This window comes from Physella acuta, unplaced genomic scaffold (assembly GCF_028476545.2).
Source record: "Physella acuta isolate Inbredline_101_S28 unplaced genomic scaffold, ASM2847654v3 ptg000028l, whole genome shotgun sequence".
In the NCBI taxonomy this organism is placed as follows: Eukaryota; Metazoa; Mollusca; class Gastropoda; family Physidae; genus Physella; species Physella acuta.
This window is the reverse complement of record NW_026731548.1, coordinates 360,265-383,588: the sequence shown is the minus strand read 5'-3', so window position 1 is coordinate 383,588 and position 23,324 is coordinate 360,265. Positions and strand designations below refer to the sequence as shown.

General features: G+C 40.5%; 1 protein-coding gene across 4 annotated transcripts in view; it reads right to left on the bottom strand.

Moving 5' to 3' along the window:
• LOC131941202 (uncharacterized) overlaps positions 1-22,721 on the bottom strand; it is a 47,467-nt gene extending 24,746 nt beyond the window's left edge. For 2 of the 4 annotated variants that reach the window (XM_059300272.1, XM_059300306.1), the window contains exons 1-2: positions 22,645-22,721; positions 2,114-2,252 (exon numbers count right to left, since the gene is read on the bottom strand). The gene's annotated coding sequence lies outside the window, so the exon portion shown is untranslated. Of the gene's footprint in view, positions 1-2,113; positions 2,253-2,865; positions 2,928-3,875; positions 3,968-22,644 lie in introns of those variants that run through there. The other 2 variants (XM_059300282.1, XM_059300293.1) reach the window with 2 other exon arrangements.
• Between the last annotated feature and the right edge of the window lie 603 nt (positions 22,722-23,324).

Sequence of the window (23,324 nt, the reverse complement as noted above, 5' to 3'; positions counted from 1 at the left end):
TTGAATTATTTATTGCTACTCCAGAGTTATTTCCCCTGCAATTGGCCGAGTTCAGTCAAGGTTTTCGTTTGTTTTACTGCGATAATTTGAACGTGGACTGGCCAGGTATAACAAAAGTACTATGTCAGTATTTAGTTGTTACAGTTGTGACGTCATAAACCCTATTGGTATTAGATCATCTACACAATAGGCCAGGGGTCATTTACCCAGAATGTGAGACGTCATATGCCCTATCGCTATGGCCACGATCCACAATTTAAAAAAAACAAAAAAACAACAAAAAAAACAACGAATTAAATTCAAATTAGAAAGATACAATGATCATTTCTGTTCTAAGATTTTAAAAGCTGTAGGCCTACTGAAGTACACCGTGAATTAATTATTACCAACATTGGTCCAACAGTTTCCTGAGTGTAGCTACGTGTAGAACTTGCATGTGTTTGTATGTTAGCAAACAATAAAATGTGTTACAGAAACGTGTATTCAATGTACTGGTAACTTGCATGTGTTTATATGTTACCAAACAATACAATGTGTTACAGAAACGTGTGTTCAATGTACTGGTAACTTGGTCTATTTTGGTCGTCAACTCCAGCACATCAAGACAGAGATCGCTGCCTGAAATCTCCAGGGCACGCGATAGAAAGAGGCGGGGAAAGAAAAAACATGGCGACTTGACTGGGAGAGCTAACTAACAAAGATGGTTTACCACTGGGGACTATTGGAGAAACAAGCTCAGGATGAATTTATCTGGAAGGCCTATGTCTTAGTGGGACCTTAGTCTAACTACTACAATAGCACGCTAACCACTGCTGACTTAAGTTGCAGCGAGACAGTAGGCACAATGCAACTTACTTTGACGCAACATAAAGTACACCTGTCCTCTCCACCTAACAATAATACTCCTCCCCCGCTCCCCACATTACCTCCTCCATGTGTTGGTTTAAGATTAACGTGGTGTCCTATGATCAAATTATTTCCCCAGCTAAAGGATTGTTAGCTTAAACAGTGGGGTGGGGTGTGGGGGGGGGGTGAGGGAAAGAATGTGTAACAAAGAGTAGGTTGAATAGATTTCTGGTAGGACAAAGTTGCGACAAACAAAGACAGTGAATTCTAGCACAATACAGTGAGCTTCAACTCTTTTAGGAAAATATGTAGCCTCAAATTTTTTAGCACAATAAGACAGCTTTAAATTTTAGCACAATAGAAAGATTTTTTTAGCACAGTATCTGGCTAGCGTTGAATACCTTCTATGATTGAAACGTAAACAGAAGACAATGCGCTTAAAATAGATTCAGTTCAAGCAAGACAAGCATTTTAATGGTATTTTTTTATATCGTTAAATTAGCATATGCCCGATGTACAAAAACTGATAGACAATTGTGGAACTGACGAAACAACATTCATAACGCGCATACAACGAGATACACACCTGAGGATGACACATAACACATCCGACAAATAATGAGAAACATACATAAACCATCGGTACATACCAGATACTTGTCAGAATTTTCATGCAAGATTAAAATATAAGTACAATGTTGATATATTTTAATACGCTCCATATATCATCTTGTCAGTTCAATTTTCATCATGACGTTATGTATCAGTTCAATTTTTTTCATGACGTTATGTATCAGTTCGATTTTTTTCATGACGTTATGTATCAGTTCGATTTTCTTCATGACGTTATGTATGAGATCGATTTTTTCATGACGTTATTTATCAGTTCGATTTTCATCATGATGTCATGTCAGTTTTAACTCAGCATGACAACAGCAATACCAGGACAACGTACTATGGCCTATATATATATACGGGCCCACTGTGTCAATGACCCCCTTCAGCCATAGATAAGTGTATCCGCATTAGCAAGCATTACTAAAAACATGTTTTAACTTTCAGGTTGGAACTACAAAAAACCAAATCTGGATCACCAAGAGGTGAACAGACTGACACACATTATATGACTGGGAGAAATTTATATCAGCAGAGATAGCGGCGTGAACTTGACCTACTTTCATATCATTAATCGGGGATACACGGCCGTGCTAAAAATAGACCACGAGGCCGTTCTTTATTCGAGTGAAAAATAAAAAGATGAGCTCACCTTGAAAAAACGATCAAACAACCGCCCGTCCGTCTAGAGCTTATTAAAATTTTAAAACTCTCTGGCACGTCTGCAAGTCGTCTGCTGAAGAGAGGGGTATGGAGTCTGAATTGTGGCTTCTGCTGATTATAAACCCCAGCTGAGGAAGAATGATTAATAAAATTAGCATCCCAAAAGAAAAAAAAAAGAAAAAAAAAAAGAAAGGGTAATCAATACCACAATCAGCCCAACAATTTAGGGATTTAACAATAAAATTTGTTTATTGAAATTCCCCAATAAAATAGATAAGGATAAGATTGACACATTAATTAAAATTTAATTAAAAATTAAACCATAGTTGCAGTGTTTAAGTATTAGAGCAATCAGGAAATAAATTAAACAAAGGCGTTGCCTAATTAACATCAGTGAAAACAATCATTATTCAAATGGATATGCTCATTAGGAAAAGAAAAGATTAAGAAAATTAATAATTTTATTTAATGGCTATGTTTTCATTCAAACTTTACTTTTGTATCTTACTAGAAATGTTATATAAAAATATACAAAAAAGAAACAATCATTTCTCTATTATAATTGCTCATAATACTCTTCTGTATTGCTTCATCTAAAATCTAAAGGAATATTTTTCTATGTTTGTAAAATATGATTATGTTAACAAAATTGCCACTCCACAACATTATGTCAAGTTTTTGTTCATATAAAACGCTAAATGGGGAATATTAAGATAGCATACTCAAGAAAAACAAACTTACAAGCCAAAAAAGTACTGGACTATAAAACACGCATGAGCTCTCCAATACAAACACACCAAATTACACTTCCCAGTGGGGTACTCACTCGCATGACCTTTGGGCTAATTACGAACACACTGTAGTACTCAGCTCACTCGATTGCACATCACAGCACTAACGTCTCACACACATGACCTTTCACCCGGATATAAGCCACGGTAAAACACACACGATACATCCTGACTTGGTTTGCTGTGATAATGTATTGGTCATGTTATACAAATCACTGTTATAACGGTCGTGTTATATAAATCACTGTTATAACGGTCGTGTTATATAAATCACTGTTATAACGGTCGTGTTAAATAAATCACTGTTATAACGGTCGTGTTAAATAAATCACTATTATAACGGTCGTGTTATATAAATCACTGTTGTAAATATAAATCACGGGTCGTTAAATAAATGATGCATAGGTCATTAAATCACTTTTGTATTGCAAAGAACTAAATCCTTGCTGTATTGATCGATAATTCACCGATATATCTTCGTAAAATCACTGATATATTGCCGTAAAATCACCGATGCATTGGTCGTTAAATGACTGATGTATTGGTCGTTAAATCACTGATGTATTGGTTGTTAAATGACTGATGTATCCTCAGTGTACACAGTGTTAAACATTGTGTACACAGCCATATACCTCTGTACTCATAGCTGAGCAAGGGTGCACATACAACTAGAGCCTAACCAAGAAAACCAGTAATATTCCCCACACTAACACACCAAACACAACTGAGAAAACTACAAATGAGTGACGTAATGTTGTGATTTAACTAGCCAGTTATAGTTCTCACACACACCAATACACAACTGAGACAACTACAACTGAGTGACGTAATGTGCTGATTTAACTAGGACAAAACTTACCGCGACGTGAGCAGATATATTGATGTGAGTACACACGAGCTACACATGAACTACACACAAAGCACACACGAGCTACACACGAACTACACACGAGAACTCACCCAGCACGAAGACACCGGCCGGTATGTACTCACTGTGTTCCTAGTTTAAAAGAGGGGAAGTTACCGCGGGATGAAAAAACCACGGCACACGCCCAGCACAAAGAACTCACTCACTTCCTGCCGTGCTGACTCCTACACTTATCCCCCACCCCCACCGTACCACACCACGCCTCACCCTCACGGCATATCAACCCCCCACCCCCTACGCTCCACTTGAGCCGCCCTCCGACTGCGCGGAAATCGTCTCGATGCGGAAGATTTCCGCCTGAGTCATACCCAGCCATGCGTGACAAAGGTCGGCGGACAGACGACTCACTGTTCAGTTTAGTCGCAGAACTCGGCATCGATTGGGGACGTGAGTTGAGTGGGAAACATGAGCTTAGGAGTGACTCTAATGCGTGACTCTAATGCGTGACTCTAATGTATGACTATGACTCTAATGTGTGACTCTAATGTATGACTATGACTCTAATGTGTGACTCTAATGTATGACTATGACTCTAATGTGTGACTCTATGACTCTAATGTATGACTCTAATGTATGACTATGACTCTAATGTATGACTATGACTCTAATGTGTGACTCTATGACTCTAATGTATGACTCTAATGTATGACTATGACTCTAATGTATGACTATGACTCTAATGTGTGACTCTATGACTCTAATGTATGACTCTAATGTATGACTATGACTCTTATGTATGACTATGACTCTAATGTGTGACTCTATGACTCTAATGTGTGACTCTATGACTCTAACGTGTGATTCTATGACTCTATTGTATGACTAATGTGCGACTATAAATCTATTGTGTGATTCTAGTGAATGACTCTAATGTATGAACTTTATATGTGACTCATCTTATGTATCGTAAAAAAGTACATAAAAACAACACATGTTGTTCAATAACTTTAAAAAATGTATGCTAAAATATTGATCTAAAGCTAGAATAATATGTTAATCGATATTTTTCAATCAAAACCGTTTTTGCACTGTACTCTGCTCTGTAGCAGAATCAATTATGCGGACAACATTCGGTTGAAACAATAACAAAAAAAAAAATATATGAAAAATGGGGCTAATACTGAGCTCACAAATTGTGGTCACCCTTATCGTACGATGCGTTTGGCCGGAATGTAATTATGACGTGCAACGGGGTTTCCCTGTGTAAATCTGACCTACATTTTACCGGCAGTGTCAAATGGTCGTTTTTGGATACCAAAGGAGGAAGCGCAGGGGCGGGGCAGCGATAGATAAGGTAGGAGTAGAGGAAGAAAGACAAATTAATATCTAATCAAGATTAGGGTCTAATAAATCCATATACCAACTGGAAGTCAGGTTTGATCTAGATTTAAATGTAACGCTATATAGTAACTGGCTATGTACACCATGCTCTCCTAACTATGTACACAATACAGTTGCATCCATTAGTTACTATGCAACCTCACACCATTCACAATGCCCACCCCCCCCCCCCAAAAAAAAAAACAAAAAAAAAAAAAAAAACACAAAAAAAATCAAACAAACTCCCTTCATGGAATACCTGGCCCTAACTCCCTTCATAGAATACCTGGCCAAAAGTCCCTTTATAGATTACCTGGCTTTAACCACCCACATATATTACCTGGCCAAAACTCCCTGCACAATTTATCTGACCAACCCCCCCCCCCCCCGTATGAATTATCTGGCCATAACTCCCTGCCCAGATTACCTGGCCAAAGCTCATCATTCACTGAATTATCTGGCCCAAACTCCCTGTATAGATTATCTGGCCAAAACTCCCTGTATAGATTACCTGGCCAAAACTCCCTGTATAGATTACCTGGCCAAAACTAATCAGCCACCAAAGTCGTCTGCCGACATCGATCCATCGCCAGCCTGACCCAGTGAACTTTACATGAACTACTTACAGACAATCGTTGTGATTGGAACTGCTCACCTGATTGTTTTAACTCTGTCAGAAAGTGGCGCCAATGAGTCAGTTAACAGTAAGGCAACCATCGATTAGAATAGTCTAGGACTATTATCAAATTGTACGTGCAATGTAATTTACATACAACTAAGGTGAACATCACAAAAAACATAATCAATGTTCTAATTTGTCCAGATAAAGAATGACATTCTGTGGGATCTGCCCCTTAATACACACCAACCCGCTAAACGACAATTCTATCTGCCCTTATTACACACCAACCAGCTACACAACAATTCTATCTGCCCTTATTCCACACCAACCCGATACACGACAATTCTATCTGCCCTTATTACACACCAACCAGCTACACGACAATTCTATCTGCCCTTATTACATACCAACCCGCCACACGACAATTCTATCTGCCCTTAGTACACACCAACCCACAACACGACAATTCTATCTGCCCTCATAACACACCAACCCGCTACACGACAATTCTATCTGCCCTTATTACATACCAACCCGCCACACGACAATTCTATCTGCCCTCATAACACACCAACCCGCTACACGACAATTCTATCTGCCCTTATTACATACCAACCCGCCACACGACAATTCTATCTGCCCTTATTACACACCAACCTGCTACACGACAATTCTATCTGCCCTTATTACATACCAACCCGCCACACGACAATTCTATCTGCCCTTAGTACACACCAACCCGCCACACGACAATTCTATCTGCCCTTATTACATACCAACCCGCCACACGACAATTCTATCTGCCCTTATTACACACCAACCAGCTAAACGACAATTCTATCTGCCCTTAGTACACACCAACCCGCCACACGACAATTCTATCTGCCCTTATTACATACCAACCCGCCACACGACAATTCTATCTGCCCTTATTACACACCAACCAGCTAAACGACAATTCTATCTGCCCTTATTACACACCAACCCGCTAGACGACAATTCTATCTGCCCTTAGTACACACCAACCCGCCACACGACAATTCTATCTGCCCTTATTACATACCAACCCGCCACACGACAATTCTATCTGCCCTTATTACACACCAACCAGCTAAACGACAATTCTATCTGCCCTTATTACACACCAACCCGCTAGACGACAATTCTATCTGCCCTTAGTACACACCAACCCGCCACACGACAATTCTATCTGCCCTTATTACATACCAACCCGCCACACGACAATTCTATCTGCCCTTATTACACACCAACCAGCTAAACGACAATTCTATCTGCCCTTATTACACACCAACCCGCTAGACGACAATTCTATCTGCCCTTAGTACACACCAACCCGCCACACGACAATTCTATCTGCCCTTATTACATACCAACCCGCCACACGACAATTCTATCTGCCCTTATTACATACCAACCCGCCACACGACAATTCTATCTGCCCTTATTACACACCAACCCGCCACACGACAATTCTATCTGCCCTTAGTACACACCAACCCGCCACACGACAATTCTATCTGCCCTTATTACATACCAACCCGCCACACGACAATTCTATCTGCCCTTATTACATACCAACCCGCCACACGACAATTCTATCTGCCCTTATAACACACTAACCCGCCCACGACAGCTCCATCTACAACAGCCGAAGACAGCAGCAATCTATTTAAATCTATATCAACGATTATATCTGATTAGTTCAATCACGTTAATTCTTCCCTAGTGGATTAAGTAATCCCTATCGGCTTATCGTGGAGGTTTTTATAAGCAGGTGTGTATGTTCTCATAAGGAAGAGATAACAACAACAAGACAGTGTTAATACCTTCCTGATCAGCTGATAATCAATCACTTTTTGTGCTCTATTTAGCATTGCATTTGTGGTATTAGATGTATAGCAGGTACATTGTTATATATAAACATCTGGGACTGAAGAAACTACCCCAAAGCTTTGTTATGACTAAATCCTTTACTTTGTTATAGCCCCAGCCAAAATTTTGAGTATTGTTTTCAATTGTATCCGACATTAATTAATCAAATACTTCGATAAGATTAAATTCAACACTTAATGAATCCAACATTTAAAAAATAATTAATTGCATTACCTACCTCCTATACTTAGCTACACATTAGCAACAGCCAACACCATATTTGAGTAAACTTATCAATTAGCTTAAAAACCCGATCAGTAGCTTGCAATCTGAACGAGTCAAATACATGCACCTTACTATACGTTCGTGGTTGGTTCTCAGATGTGAGACCCTCCCGAAAAGACAGCTCACCCAGCTGATCCTCTACCGCCAGTAATTAATTTACTATATCTCCTATGGCCAGGGGCGTAGCGAGGGGGGGGGGGGGGGGGGGCGGGGGGTGCGGACCGCACCGGGTGACACCATTAAGGGGGGTGACACCAAGGCAAAAAATAGCAAAATATATAGAGAAAAACTCGAGGGGGGTGCAAATCGATAGTTTGAGGGGGGGGGGGGGGTGTAAATCGAAAATTTGAAAGTTTGTCCCTGGGAAGGGTCTCTATGCCTCTGGGGGGGGGGGGGGGGTGACACCATTAAGTGGCGCACCGGGTGACACCCGACCTCGCTACGCCACTGCCTATGGCTATTGGTTTTGGTAATCTTTTAATTAATTGTTAATTACTAATTTAGTATGTGATTAGATTAGAAATGAGAAATTCTTGCGTTGTCTTCCAATATATCTGCCAATCTTGAGCAAAATCGATGCTTTAGAAGTGGGTCAAACTTGAGTTGCAAGATCTGCCACAGACAGACAGACAGACAGACAGACAGACAGACAGACAGGCAGACAGACAGACAGACAGGCAGGCAGACAGACAGACAGACAGGCAGGCAGACAGGCAGGCAGACAGACACAGACAGACACAGATAGACACAGATAGACAGAGGCAGACAGTCAGGTAGACAGTCAGGTAGACAGACAGACAGACAGGCAGGCAAGTAGACAGACGGAAAGACAGACAGACGGACGGACGGACGGACAGACGAACGGACGGACAGACGGACAGGCAGTCAGGTAGGCAGACAGACAGAAGTCAGACATCTTGTAAACCAAGTAAAAGCTTATGGAAAATCTCCCACAAGACAGGTGGGCAAGGGTTAACAGATTAACAACCAGGTGTGGCTGGGGTGTGGGGAGGGGACGGGTTGACCAGGGCCATCCACGGGCAGTTACAGCATACCTGACAGGAGGTTAGCACAAGGCTAAACACCTCTGTTTGGTTTCTTCATTTTTCCTGTTGATTTTCGCCCGGGCATGGGATTTAAAGCGGTGAAAGAAAGCAGTAGAGTAAACATAAGGTTGGTGGACGTGGGCTGACTGCATGACTGACTCCACGACTCAAAACTGGTGGACACCAACAGTTTACAGGTGTTGTCTGTCAGTGTACAGGTACAGGTATTACAGGTGAGCAGAGTTTTACAGAAGGATTTTATATTGAAAATAATAGCCCCACCGTGCTAATCTTAATCAGGTATTCACGTGGACAATTAACTCCTGCTAGTCACAGAAATGAGCTGAGCTAATGAGCCATACATGTCGTTAAGTTTTTTTTATGAACATACGCCATCAAGTGAGACTTCTGACATTTGATAATGTGACATGTTATAGAAGTCACAATGTAACACGTTACATAATTCATCATTTGCTTTTCACAAATAACGTAAGTTCCTATTTCACATAAGTCACAAAGTGACATTTCACATAAGTCACAAAGTGACATTTCGCATAAGTCATAAAGTGACATTTCACATTTCACTTGTCACAAAGTGACAGTTCACGTAAGTCACAAAGTGACATTTCACATAAGTCACAAAGCGACATTTCACATAAGTCACATAGTGTCACGCCATACAAGTGATCAAATGACACTCCCATCTGGTACACGTCAATGAGTTCTGATGCCTCAAGTTTGCATCAAGATTATATTCTCCACCACCACGGCCACACAACACGCAACAAACTCACATCTGCTGATGATTCAGAAATGACCACGGGTCAGTCAAGATGACCTTACACGTTTGATGCCGGATGTGTGCTCGAAGGTTAACCTGGCTATTTATTCTAGAATTATCGGCCGAGGTTGTGGCTGCCAGGTCTGGTAACCTGAACTAAGAGACGTCTGAACGTGTTTGTTTACCTGCGTTTTTTTTAATGTGCTCAACAGTTTCGTATTGGGAAAAAATACATGCGAATAAATAAAAAACAAGGACATTTAATACCGGGGAACCAGTCAGTTAAGTTTAAAGCAAGCAATGACCTTTTAAATCATTGGCTATCATCATCGATTGCGTGTGCGATGGTTTTAAAAATGTATTTCTTGTCAAGGCTATTTCAATATAAAAACATCGTTGTTTTTTTTACAATCCATTCTGTGAAGGTCTGCTACACTGTGCTTGTCATTACTAAAGTTAGGTAATAACTTTAAATAAGCGTCGTACCACCACAGCGACTATTGTCTGAGTCATGAGATAGGGTGGTGGTGTAACAAGAGCAAATAACAGTACCACAAAGATCGACCATGAGATGGGGTGGTCGGGTTATAGACCACACGACCACTGACCATGCTATCGACTGTTTCTCGCATATAAAAAAATACGCAAATAAACAACTGCGCATGCTCTCTATAGTCGATGTTGCTGTTATATCCACATATGGTGTAGATTTATATACTCTGTTACAAACTTATTCTTATATCACAATCTCTTTTTTGTCCCTCTGAGTGGATAGGTTTGTGTTCAAATCTTCTCATTCAATTTTGACCAAATGTTAAAGCACCAGATGGGTACTTTTCCGATGACAACGCACGCATATATAATTTTGAATATAACTAGATACCGTATTGTTAATAAAGGAAGTAAAACGATGCCCACACAAAACGGCAATCTCTGAGACTGTCTACGACTGTTGTCACACCCGGACGTGAAATAACATCAGCGCATGCGCCAGCCAATAAAACACCTGTAGATCGATCCTCGATTTTGTTCGGCGAGGATCTATCACTCACGAGTACAGACGAATCGATAAGTCGCATCAATCACCTGTGATTGATTGGCTAGATACCACGTGACTCGAGCGGGATGTACGGCTGAATCTGTGGGTTAGCCAAACCTGATTAAATATCTTAGTAGATTAGCTCATGGTAGCTAAAGGTTATATTTCAGTAGTTGAGGTCTTATGTCAAGAAATGTATTTCAACAGCAAGTTGAAGTGTAGCAACCTATTTCAATAGTTGAGCTCTTATGTCTAGCAATGTATTTCAACAGCAAGTGTAGCAACCTATTTCAATAGTAGAACTCTACTAATGTAATCTCAATAAGTTGTTTCCAGAGCGGAAGATTAAGTTTAACAGCAACAATAAGATGTACTCCGCTAGCTGAGTCCGCAATATTCACAACATTGGGATTTATGTCAATAGCTGAGTCCATATGTTTAACATGGAACAGTGTTGCTTTCTATTGTTGAGTCCCCAAAGTTTAACACTCAAATGGTAACTTTCTGGGATTGGTTTCTAACAACAACCAATCGATGAAGACATTAGAAAACTCACATTATTACACACTGGAGAAAAGTATAGTGCAGTACCTTCACTAGAACCGACGTTCCATGCTTTAAAAAAACATCGGTATACGTCAGGACCGGAAGTTTTAAACCGGACAGTCCAACATCTCGTCCATTTTACCATGTCAACATTTCAACAATTTAATGATGCTCGTTAACCTGCCAGTAACGAGAAGACTAATGAACGTCCACTCCTCGCCTTAAACCCAGGTATATAATGTGGGGGGTCTATCGCTGGGTGTCACCAGGTGAGATAGACCCGCAGGTGACTTAAAGACAGGTGTGTCAATCATTAACCAGCTACCATACATCACCTTGACTTTTCTTGTCTCGATTATTTGTTTCAACATATATTAATTCCAAAGGTATACATTTTAAAATTACTGTTTAGTTTAAAGTAAAATTAGAAGTTATTTTTGTTACAACCTAGATATCATTTTACTTCTATGAATGCCCGGTGGAGCGTGGGGCAACTACAAAGAACAACCAACGTAACAAACATCAACATCATAATGTGGTTTACCTGAATCGTTATACCATTATAATAAAACCACTGCATAAACAGTCCCGTCTCTTCCGAAATTAATGGTTGTTTGCTGCAGAGAATATACTTAGTCCCTCTTCAATAAAAACAACTCCGTTATAAACCATGGCCTGGAGTTGGCCTTTACATATTGGCCATAGGTTGACTGGCCTTACTGTACTCGCCATGGCCAAGAATTGGTCTTTACATATTGACCCTGGCCAATAGTTGGCCTATAAGTATTGGCCTTAGCCAAAAGTTGGCCTTTACATATTGGGCCTAACAAAAATTTGGTCTCTACACATTGGGCCTGGCCAATAGTTGGCCTCTAAGTATTGGCCTTAGCCAAAAGTTGGCCATTACATATTGGGCCTAACAAAAATTTGGTCTCTACACATTGGGCCTGGCCAATAGTTGGCCTATAAGTATTGGCCTTAGCCAAAAGTTGGCCTTTACATATTGGGCCTAACAAAAATTTGGTCTCTACACATTGGGCCTGGCCAATAGTTGGCCTCTAAGTATTGGCCTTAGCCAAAAGTTGGCCTTTACATATTGGGCCTAACCAAAAGTTGGTCTCTACACATTGGGCCTGGCCAAGAGTTGGCCCCTACGTATTGGCCCAAGCTAAGAGTTGACCTTTACACATTAGCCATAGCCCAAGTAGTGGCTGCCTTTCGCCCATTAGCCGTGACACAAAATAATTCATTGTGAACTCGTTGTGACGCAATCTAAGGTCATAACCTCTGACCCGCAAGCTTGCGGGACACATTCCTCGGCAGATGTGCGTTTTTTTTTCAATGGCCTGATAGGTCGTGACCTTTGTGTTACGTCACCAACGTGGCGCGATAAATCGATCGTTAGCAGCTCACGGTCAAGGTTAGACAAAATGGCGGGAAAATTATTGAACTGACATACAAAAAAAAAAAAATTCATAAAAAACGTTTTAATAACAAGCTTTTATGTAATGATGCACTAAAAAGTAGAAAATAAATTATACACTACTATTTAAATTACTATAAAGAAAATCGTGGGTCACTTTAGTACTTTAGACTTAGTACCTATTGGATACCTTTACTAATATTTGAGAAGAGACCCACGCTTTTCTTTATAGTAATTTAAATAGTAGTGTATAATTTATTTTCTACTTTTTAGTGCATCATTACATAAAAGCTTGTTATTAAAACGTTTTTTATGAATTTTTTTCCCAGTACTTTACATGTTTTATTTGCAATAGTGTTACAAGACTAAAAACCATTGCGCGTCTATTGAACGCGTGATGACGTATGTGGTGTGGTTGGATATACATGCCTACTAATTCGGTCCAAATTTTAATTAATTCATAAAAAATTAATTAGGCATCCAATTAAGTCAAATTTAGATTCAGATTGCATTGTCTTCATGTCTTGACCCACGTGCCAACTGTGAATCGTATCGGTCAAGTAGAACTGTCCGAATTTTCACTCCTGCGTTTCCATCTAGACTGACGACAGACTGTCGACAGAGGAAGTGAGTTAAATAAAAGCTTGTAAAAAAAATTCATAAAAAACTTTTTAATAACAAGCTTTTATGTAATGATGTACTAAAAAGTAGAAAATAAATTATAGACTACTATTTAAATAACTATAAAGAAAAGCGTGGGTCACTTTAGTATCTATTGGATACCTTTACTAATGTTAAGGAAGACACCCACGCTTTTCTTTATAGTTATTTAAATAGTAGTCTATAATTTATTTTCTACTTTTTAGTGCATCATTACATAAAAGCTTGTTATTAAAACGTTTTTTATGAATTTTTTTTCAGTACTTTACATGTTTTATTTACAATAGAGTTACATGACTAAAAACCATTGCGCGCCTACTGAACATCACGTTCAGTAGGCGCGCAATGGTTTTTGAACGCAGCCATTACGTGATGGCGCAGCTATTGAAGGTGATGACGCGTGTGGTGTGGTTGGCTAGACATGCCTATTAATTCGGTCCAAATTTTAATTAATTCATAAAAAATTAATTAGGCATCCAATTAAGTCAAATTTAGATTCAGATTGCATTGTCTTCATGTCTTGACCCACGTGCCAACTGTGAATCGTATCGGTCAAGTAGAACTGTCCGAATTTTCACTCCTGCGTTTCCGTCTAGACAGACAGACTGTCGACAGAGGAAGTGAGTTAAATAAAAGCTTGTAAAAAAATTCATAAAAAACGTTTTAATAACAAGCTTTTATGTAATGATGCACTAAAAAGTAGAAAATAAATTATAGACTACTATTTAAATAACTATAAAGAAAAGCGTGGGTGTCTTCCTTAACATTAGTAAAGGTATCCAATAGATACTAAAGTGACCCACGCTTTTCTTTATAGTTATTTAAATAGTAGTCTATAATTTATTTTCTACTTTTTAGTGCATCATTACATAAAAGCTTGTTATTAAAACGTTTTTTATGAATTTTTTTTTCAGTACTTTACATGTTTTATCTACAATAGAGTTACATGACTAAAAACCATTGCGCGCCTACTGAATATCACGTTCAGTAGGCGCGCAATGGTTTTTGAACGCAGCCATTACGTGGTCGTGATGGCGCAGCTATTGATGACGCGTGTGGTGTGGTTGGCTAGACATGCCTACTAATTCGGTCCAAATTTTAATTAATTCATAAAAAATCAATTAGGCATCCAATTAAGTCAAATTTAGTTTCAGATTGCATTGTCTTCATGTCTTGACCCACGTGCCAACTGTGAATCGTGTCGGTCAAGTAGAACTATCCGAATTTTCACTCCTGCGTTTCCGTCTAGACTGACGACTGACGACTGACGACAGAGGAAGTGAGTTAAATAAAAGCTTGTAAAAACGAATGTATACAATGAGTATAAATCTACATGAAGTTTATTTTAAATGCAATGGCATTTCGTAGATTTAATTAATCCGTAACCCTTTAAAAATGTTTTTTACTTGCATTCGTCTCTATGTCAAGGCTTTTCTCTACAGCAGACACTATTTTTATCAGTGGTGTAGACAAGAAAGGCATAAATATAACATGACATACTCCAGCTCGTTGGTGATTTGTTGTCGAGTGGGGAATGGCATTTGGCGTGAAGAAATAAAATGTCAAGGAACTTTGACATCGTTAACATGCTGGTTCATGCGAAAACCATTTTGTTTGAATTGTATTTCACCCATCAAGCAAGACGCTGGGTTAAAAGATATGTTAGGAACATATGATAGGAGACACGCAACAGTTGGTATTTAAGTTTGCCAGAAGTCGAAAGTTTAATATAGAAAGTTCATCAAGTTTGTGAGAGAACTTGTTTGCTGCAAGACTGCGATGATAAAGACTGGTGATGTGGTGCTAAGAACGACAGTGGTGATGGTGGCTGGTGATAAACTCAGAGGCGTAGCGATGGGGGGGGGGGGGGGACATAGGTCCCCGGGCACCGACCTTAGGGGGCGCCAAAATGGGTTGGAAAAAGTAATCGGAAGTTTGAAGGGGGTGGAAATAAAAAGTTTGGGGGGGGGTGCAAAATCGAAAGTTTGATGGGGGTGCAAATCAAAAGTTTGAGGGGAGGGGTGCAAATCGACAGTTTGTCCCCGTGCGCCGGGAAGGGTCGCTACGCCTCTGGATAAACTGCTGAGGTTGACAGTGATGATGGTGATGGCGACTGGTGGTGTAGTCTATTGTAGTGCTGAGGATGGCAGTGGTGATTGTGGCTGGTGATGTAGTGCTGAGGATGGCAGTTGTGAACTAAATAAAACATAATGCAAACCATGGCCTAACTACAGCTACCCGCCGTTTTTGCTTAAATAGCTCCATTTAAGGTTAACCTCTGCTCCCAAATGAATTAAATAGGTGCCTTCATGTTCCATTGCCATCTATGCTTAGCTTGTGTGACGCATGACTGGATATCGTGAACTTAACTACTAAAAGGCTTCACTGTCATACTCCACTGAAACTCTTTGATTCAGGGAATTATATCTAATCTATTACATGTCTAAGCAATATTTTCCTGTTGCATAAAACGATTACAAAACCATTTTGTTTGAATTGTATTTCACCCATCAAGCAAGACGCTGGGTTAAAAGATATGTTAGGAACATATGATAGGAGACACGCAACAGTTGGTATTTAAGTTTGCCATCCGTCGAAAGTTTAATATAGAAAGTTCATCAAGTTTGTGAGAGAAATTGTTTGCTGCCAGACTGCGATGATACAGACTGGTAATATGGTGCTAAGAATGACAGTGGTGATGGTGGCGGCTGGTAATGTAGTGCTGAGGATAACAGTTGTGCTGGTGGCTGGTGATGCAGTGCTTTGGATGATGTGGTGGTGGTGGCTGGTGATGCAGTGCTGATGATAGCAGTTGTGCTGGTGATCGCGACTGGTGGTATAGTCTATTGTGGTGTTGAGGATGGCTGTGGTGTTGGTGGCTGGCGATGTAGTGCTCAGAGCGATGTGGTGATGATGATGGTGTGGATTCTAGGACCAGACCAGATTTTCTTCCAGGCATCTCCGCCCCTCCCCCCTCCCCCCGAAGAAAGACTTCCCCCTCCCACGGAACAAAATGGAATTTATATAGAAGACATGCTCCCCCCCCCCAATCAAGTGTCTCCCCCCACCCCCCTCGGAGAAAAAAGTCTGGAAGGAACACTGGACCAGACCACACACAAGGGCTACACAGGGCAGTCCAGGTGGGGACCACGACCAAGGCTATACTTTATGGACCTGAAGTAAGATTTGGTACCTTGGGAAGAACTGGTTAACTTTCTACATCAGGGGTTCCCAACCCCGTGTCCGCGGACGCCATGGCGCCCGCCGATTGATTCGTATGTGCCCGCCTCTCACAATATTGACTGAGACAGAATTTTTTTCATAAACATTATTGAAAGGTTGAAGGGAATGGAAATCGAAAGTTTGAGGGGGGGGGGGGGGGGGGGGGTTGCAAATCGAAAATTTGAAGGGGGGTGCAAATCGAAAATTTGAGGGGGGGGGGGAGTTGCAAGTTAGTTTTGTCCCCGGGTGACGGGAAGGGTCGCTACGCCTCTGGATGGAGTTTGTCGATTTAAAATAGGTGGTGCCCGCCACCCTATCGATATTTTAGAATGTGCTCTAGAGTAAAAAAGGTTGGGAACCCCTGGTCTACATCTAAGGGAGCTAACGTTTTTTTTTAGCACTGCGTCAAAATCTCGACAGCAAATACATTTTTACTGTGGTCGTGAGTTCGTGATTTTAGTACGGCCTCACTCAACACGCGAGAAAAACATGACGGATCTAAATAAAACAAAATACAAACTAACTATAGCTACCCGCGGTTGTTGCTAAAAATAGCTCAATATAAAGTCAACAGCTGCTCCCAAATGAATTAAATTAATGCCTTCATGTTCCCATTGCCATCTATGCTTAGCTTGTGTGACGCATGACTGGATATCGTGAACTTAACTACTAAAAGCCTACACTGTCACACTCGGCTGAAACTCTTTGATTCAGGGAATTATATCTAATCTATTACATGTCTAAGCAATATTTTCCTGTTGCATAAAACGGTTACAAAACCATTTTGTTTGAATTGTATTTCCCCCATCAAGCAAGACGCTGGGTTAAAAGATATGTTAAGAAGAAATGATAGCGGTATAATGTAGGAGACACGTTACAGTTAGTATTTAAGTTTGCCATCAGTCGAAAGTTTAATATAGAAAGTTCATCAAGTTTGTGAGAGAACTTGTTTGCTGCAAGACTGCGATGATACAGACTAGTGATGTGGTTCTGATAATGACAGTGGTGATGTAGTGGTGAGGAGGATGTGGTGATGGTGATGGTGGCGGTAATGTCGTGCTGTGGATGGTAGTGATGTAGTGGTGAGGATGATGTGGTAATGGTGGCTGGTGATGTAGTGGTGAGGATGATGTGGTAATGGTGGCTGGTGATGTAGTGGTGAGGATGATGTGGTAATGGTGGCTGGTGATGTAGTGGTGAGGATGATGTGGTAATGGTGGCTGGTGATGTAGTGGTGATGATGTCGTAATGGTGGCTGGTGATGTAGTGGTGATGATGTCGTAATGGTGGCTGGTGATGTAGTGGTGAGGATGATGTGGTAATGGTGGCTGGTGATGTAGTGGTGATGATGTCGTAATGGTGGCTGGTGATGTAGTGGTGAGGATGATGTGGTAATGGTGGCTGGTGATGTAGTGGTGATGCTGACAGCGATGATGGTGGCTGGTGATGTAGTGGTGATGCTGACAGCGATAATGGTGGCTGGTGATGTAGTGGTGAGGATGATGTGGTAATGGTGGCTGGTGATGTAGTGGTGATGATGTCGTAATGGTGGCTGGTGATGTAGTGGTGATGATGTGGTAATGGTGGCTGGTGATGTAGTGGTGATGCTGACAGCGATAATGGTGGCTGGTGATGTAGTGGTGAGGATGATGTGGTAATGGTGGCTGGTGATGTAGTGGTGATGATGTCGTAATGGTGGCTGGTGATGTAGTGGTGATGATGTGGTAATGGTGGCTGGTGATGTAGTGGTGATGCTGACAGCGACGATGGTGGCTGGTGATGTAGTGGTGAGGATGATGTGGTAATGGTGGCTGGTGATGTAGTGGTGATGCTGACAGCGATGATGGTGGCTGGTGATGTAGTGGTGAGGATGATGTGGTAATGGTGGCTGGTGATGTAGTGGTGATGATGTCGTAATGGTGGCTGGTGATGTAGTGGTGATGATGTGGTAATGGTGGCTGGTGATGTAGTGGTGATGCTGACAGCGACGATGGTGGCTGGTGATGTAGTGGTGAGGATGATGTGGTAATGGTGGCTGGTGATGTAGTGGTGATGCTGACAGCGATGATGGTGGCTGGTGATGTAGTGGTGATGCTGACAGCGATGATGGTGGCTGGTGATGTAGTGGTGATGATGTCGTAATGGTGGCTGGTGATGTAGTGGTGATGATGTGGTAATGGTGGCTGGTGATGTAGTGGTGATGCTGACAGCGACGATGGTGGCTGGTGATGTAGTGGTGAGGATGATGTGGTAATGGTGGCTGGTGATGTAGTGGTGATGATGTCGTAATGGTGGCTGGTGATGTAGTGGTGAGGATGATGTGGTAATGGTGGCTGGTGATGTAGTGGTGATGATGTCGTAATGGTGGCTGGTGATGTAGTGGTGAGGATGATGTGGTTATGGCGGCTGGTGATGTAGTGGTGATGCTGACAGCGATAATGGTGGCTGTTGATGTAGTGGTGAGGATGATGTGGTAATGGCGGCTGGTGATGTAGTGGTGATGATGATGTGGTAATGGTGGCTGTTGATGTAGTGGTGATGATGTCGTAATGGTGGCTGGTGATGTAGTGGTGATGCTGACAGCGATGATGGTGGCTGGTGATGCAGTGCTCAGGATGATGTGGTGATGATGATGGTGTTGTAGTTCTAAGGATGACAGTGATGATGATGACGACTGGTGATACCTACAGTACACACCTGGCACTTTACTGTCAAAACGTCCAACATTGTTGCACTAAAACATAGTGCAACAAAACCCAACTAAATACGTAGGGCCCTATGTTTAGCATGGTGTGCACGTACAACAAAACGACAAGTGGGACAACATTAATGAAGAGAGGTCACCTATTTCTGTGACCTCAGTATATAACATGATTGTATGGTCAGCGTTATGTCGCTTTTAATTCCCATATAGTGAGTCAGGTTCCGTAAGAGATGGTCAAACTGAAGGACATACGAAGGGCTCGAGCCGGGATTCAAACTCGAGACTTTCGGGTCAGCAGTCGTGATGGCATAAAAATAAAACAAGCATTAATAACATAAATTGAATAAAAAGCGTTTATGAGCCGGTAATAATTTTTTTTAAACTGCAGATAAACGAAGTTAATCCAAAAATATTTTCTCGAGGGCTTCAACTCGTGTACCCCTACCAATTGCAGCACGCTGACATTTTACATGGTCATACTTTGTCTAGCGTACTTTGTTTATATTGTCATACTTGGTTTAAATTGCCACGAGCCGACCCGCGGTGTATCATACGCCGCTTTTTAGTTGTTTTTTCTACTTTTCAGTAATTCATAATTTGTGAATTCCACAGTAGCGATAGAGAGGAAGAGAGGGGACTGCAAGGCGCGCTTGCAGCTTGTTTTCTAACGACTCCCAGAAGAGAATTATATATATATAGAAGATAGATACTTTGTTATACTTTGTTTACATTGTCGTACTTTGTTTACATTGTTATTATTTGTTTACATTATATTACACTGTTTACAGTATTATACTTTGTTTACATTTTTTATACATTGTTTACTTTATAATACTTTGCTTACGACGTCATACTTTGTTTACATTGTCATACTTTTTCACATTGTCGTACTTTCCTTACATTGTCATACTTTGTTTACATTGTCATATTTTGCTTACATTGTCGTACTTTGTCGTACTTTGTTTGCATTATAATACTTTGTTTACATTATAATATTTTGTTTACATTATCCAAATATTGTTTACGCACAACACCACACGCTTCTACTAGCTGTAAGCGGCTTATCGAGGTTTGTCAAATCTACTTTTAAAGTGCATTTGATAGTGAAAAACAACAACAGTAAACTGTGCTTGATTATAATAAAAACAGTATGACTAAGGCCGATTGGCATTTGATACTTAATAACAACAGTAAACTGTTCTTGGTATGATAGTATCATAGTATTATCAAATCTAAGTAATGAATAGTGTCACACCGACAAGCCGAGTATTCCCAAGAAAATTGAGACTTCTATAAACGGAAAACCCCGTTAAAGTATTCAGCATGCATGAGGGGCTTTATGGTTACGGGGGGCATATGTCCCCGGGCGCCGACCGACCTTAGGGGCGCCAAAATGGGTTGGAAAAATAAATTGAAAGTTTGAGGGGGGTGCAAATCGAAAGTTTGAGGGGGGGGTTCAAATCGAAATGTTTGTTTTTTAAGTTTCGATCAAACACCTGTCAGGGTAGGGAGAGGGGAATGATCAAAATTTTTTAGGGAATGCGAGATTCTGGAGTTAGTAAGGGGGGGGGATCATGACAATATATAGCGTTTTACAGAAAAATGTCCACAATGAAGAAATGCGTAAAAACCGACATATGATAGTTTCACCCAAAGATGTCCACAATGAAGAAATGTGTAAAAAAACCGACATGTGATAGTTTCACCCAAAGATTTTTACATCCGTATCGAAGGTTTCACGATGTTTTTTTGGGAAATCTCACAAGTGATGTCACGTTTGGAAAGCCCCGACTAAAATATGTTTAGCATGGCGAATAACTTTATGGTAGTAAAATGTTGTCATGATTATTTGGAAAACCCTTGTATTTAGCCTACGTCATCTTCTAATGGCATCGGTATTATATTTATAATGCAAAACTGCAGCTAAAATGAGATTTTAATTTGTTTTTACAACCCATTTTGGCGCCCCCCTAAGGTCGGCGCCCGGTGACATATGTACCCCCTGCCGCCCCCCCCACCCCCCCCCCCCCCCCTCACTGTGCCTCTGGGCATCGGCCTACAACTATTTAAAAAAATGCATAAACGTTTTAATAACAAGCTTTTATATAACTATGCATTAAAAACGAGAAAATAACTGATTTTCTTTTAATGTATAATAATGCACTTCTATTTAAATAACTATAAAGAAAAGAGTGAGTCGCTTCTTAATATTTAGTAAAGGTATCTAATGGACTCACGCTTTGTTTTACTAATGTAAAGACGATAGCCTTAACTAGATCATCCCGTAGAGTAAGTTACTTTATGGAATACGGAGGTCAATGGGGCAGATGAAGTAGAGTCCAGCTGTTTATGTGATAGTCTGGCTAGTTCTGTGCGCATCCGCCTTTACTTTCCCTAACTTGGGTAAGGTACCCATCAGCGCTGAGTGGACTCAGGACACCCTGCTGACTCAAGTCCGGGATCCGAACTCGGGACATCCGGATTTCAGTAGTTCATGGTGATATTCAACACTAGAGTGAGAAGGGCGTAGGGAACAATTATGAGTGGCCATAATTACATAGTAGCCAATCACAGCTTCTCTTACAAATGGGATGCGTCAGCGCAACATGTCGACCTGATTTATTTCAATACAAAAAGCCTCAAAGTAAAAAAAAAAAATATCCAACATATTTTTAGTTTTTGTTTTAATTTGAATTAACTTTGTATGTCTACTCAAAAGAACAAAATTGTAGAAAAAAGAAAAAAAAAGTTTATGAAAAATATCAACAATAATGAATGATCACCGAATGGGCATAAAATATTAATTTAAAAAAATAATTAATAAGAGTTTTCAACGTTTTTTGTTTTTGTTTTTTACAAAATAAACTTATTTTTCAAATCTTTAATAGACTTTAAAAAATCTCTATCGAAAAAATATAGGGTAAACAGTTTTGATATAGATCTAGAATCTGGTCTAGATCTAAATCTAGATGAATTATATAGACTCTACGTCAGCACTAAAAGAAAAGCCCACTCTCCATAACAACAGAAGAGTCTAGACAAAAGCAGACAGACAGGGCTAATGCAGGTTACGGAACAAACGGAGTGAAAGACGGGGGAGCGAGAGAGAAATTCACCGGTTCGGATATCGCCACACGCCATCTCCAATGAACGGATCAACCTTCTTTCACAATCACACAACGGATCAGCCGACGATACAGAAAGTAACGTCGGAGATTTATAGATCGGATTTTAAAATAACAACAGAAGCAATCTCTTACCTTATTGACCGACAACAAGCGCAGACGGCAGCACGGCGAGAGTAGGTCGTCTCGAGGCGACACAGCAAATACTCTCCTCCCCCTCGGCGTGCTGGCTCGCGCGACACTTTCCCCGTGACGTAGAACACAGAAAAGATGCACGCTTGCAAAATTGATAGGGGTCATTTCGTTCACATTACGCGTGCTTTAATCAAACTATGTTGTATAAGCTTTGAGTTGAGCTGTTCTAATTCTCTGTATTAATTAATTATGAAGGTGAATCTACAGTATGCCCGTTACGAAGAAGAAATCTACACAAAAAGCATGCAATGAAAATAATTAATTAGGTTTTTCCCCCAAACGTAATCAACTGATGTTAAAACGTGTTTAATTATTAGGCGGAAGCTGGTAATACACTTAAATCGGTTATACATTTTGATTAAAAATATGAAGAGTTTGCCGATCTTTCAATGTTTAATTTTTTATGCTGATAATATAGAACTAACCCTCTATACACTTTCTAGAACAACACGCTCAACAATCTAATTTTAAGTTTATTCTGACGCGTTTAATTGAAATGCAAAGAAGGTTTGCTCACCCACCTAGCACACGGGTCACTCATCTACCACACCTGGGTTTCATACAATATCAAACAATGGACACCAGCGAGAAAAGTCTCAAAGGTATTTGAGAGGTGTATA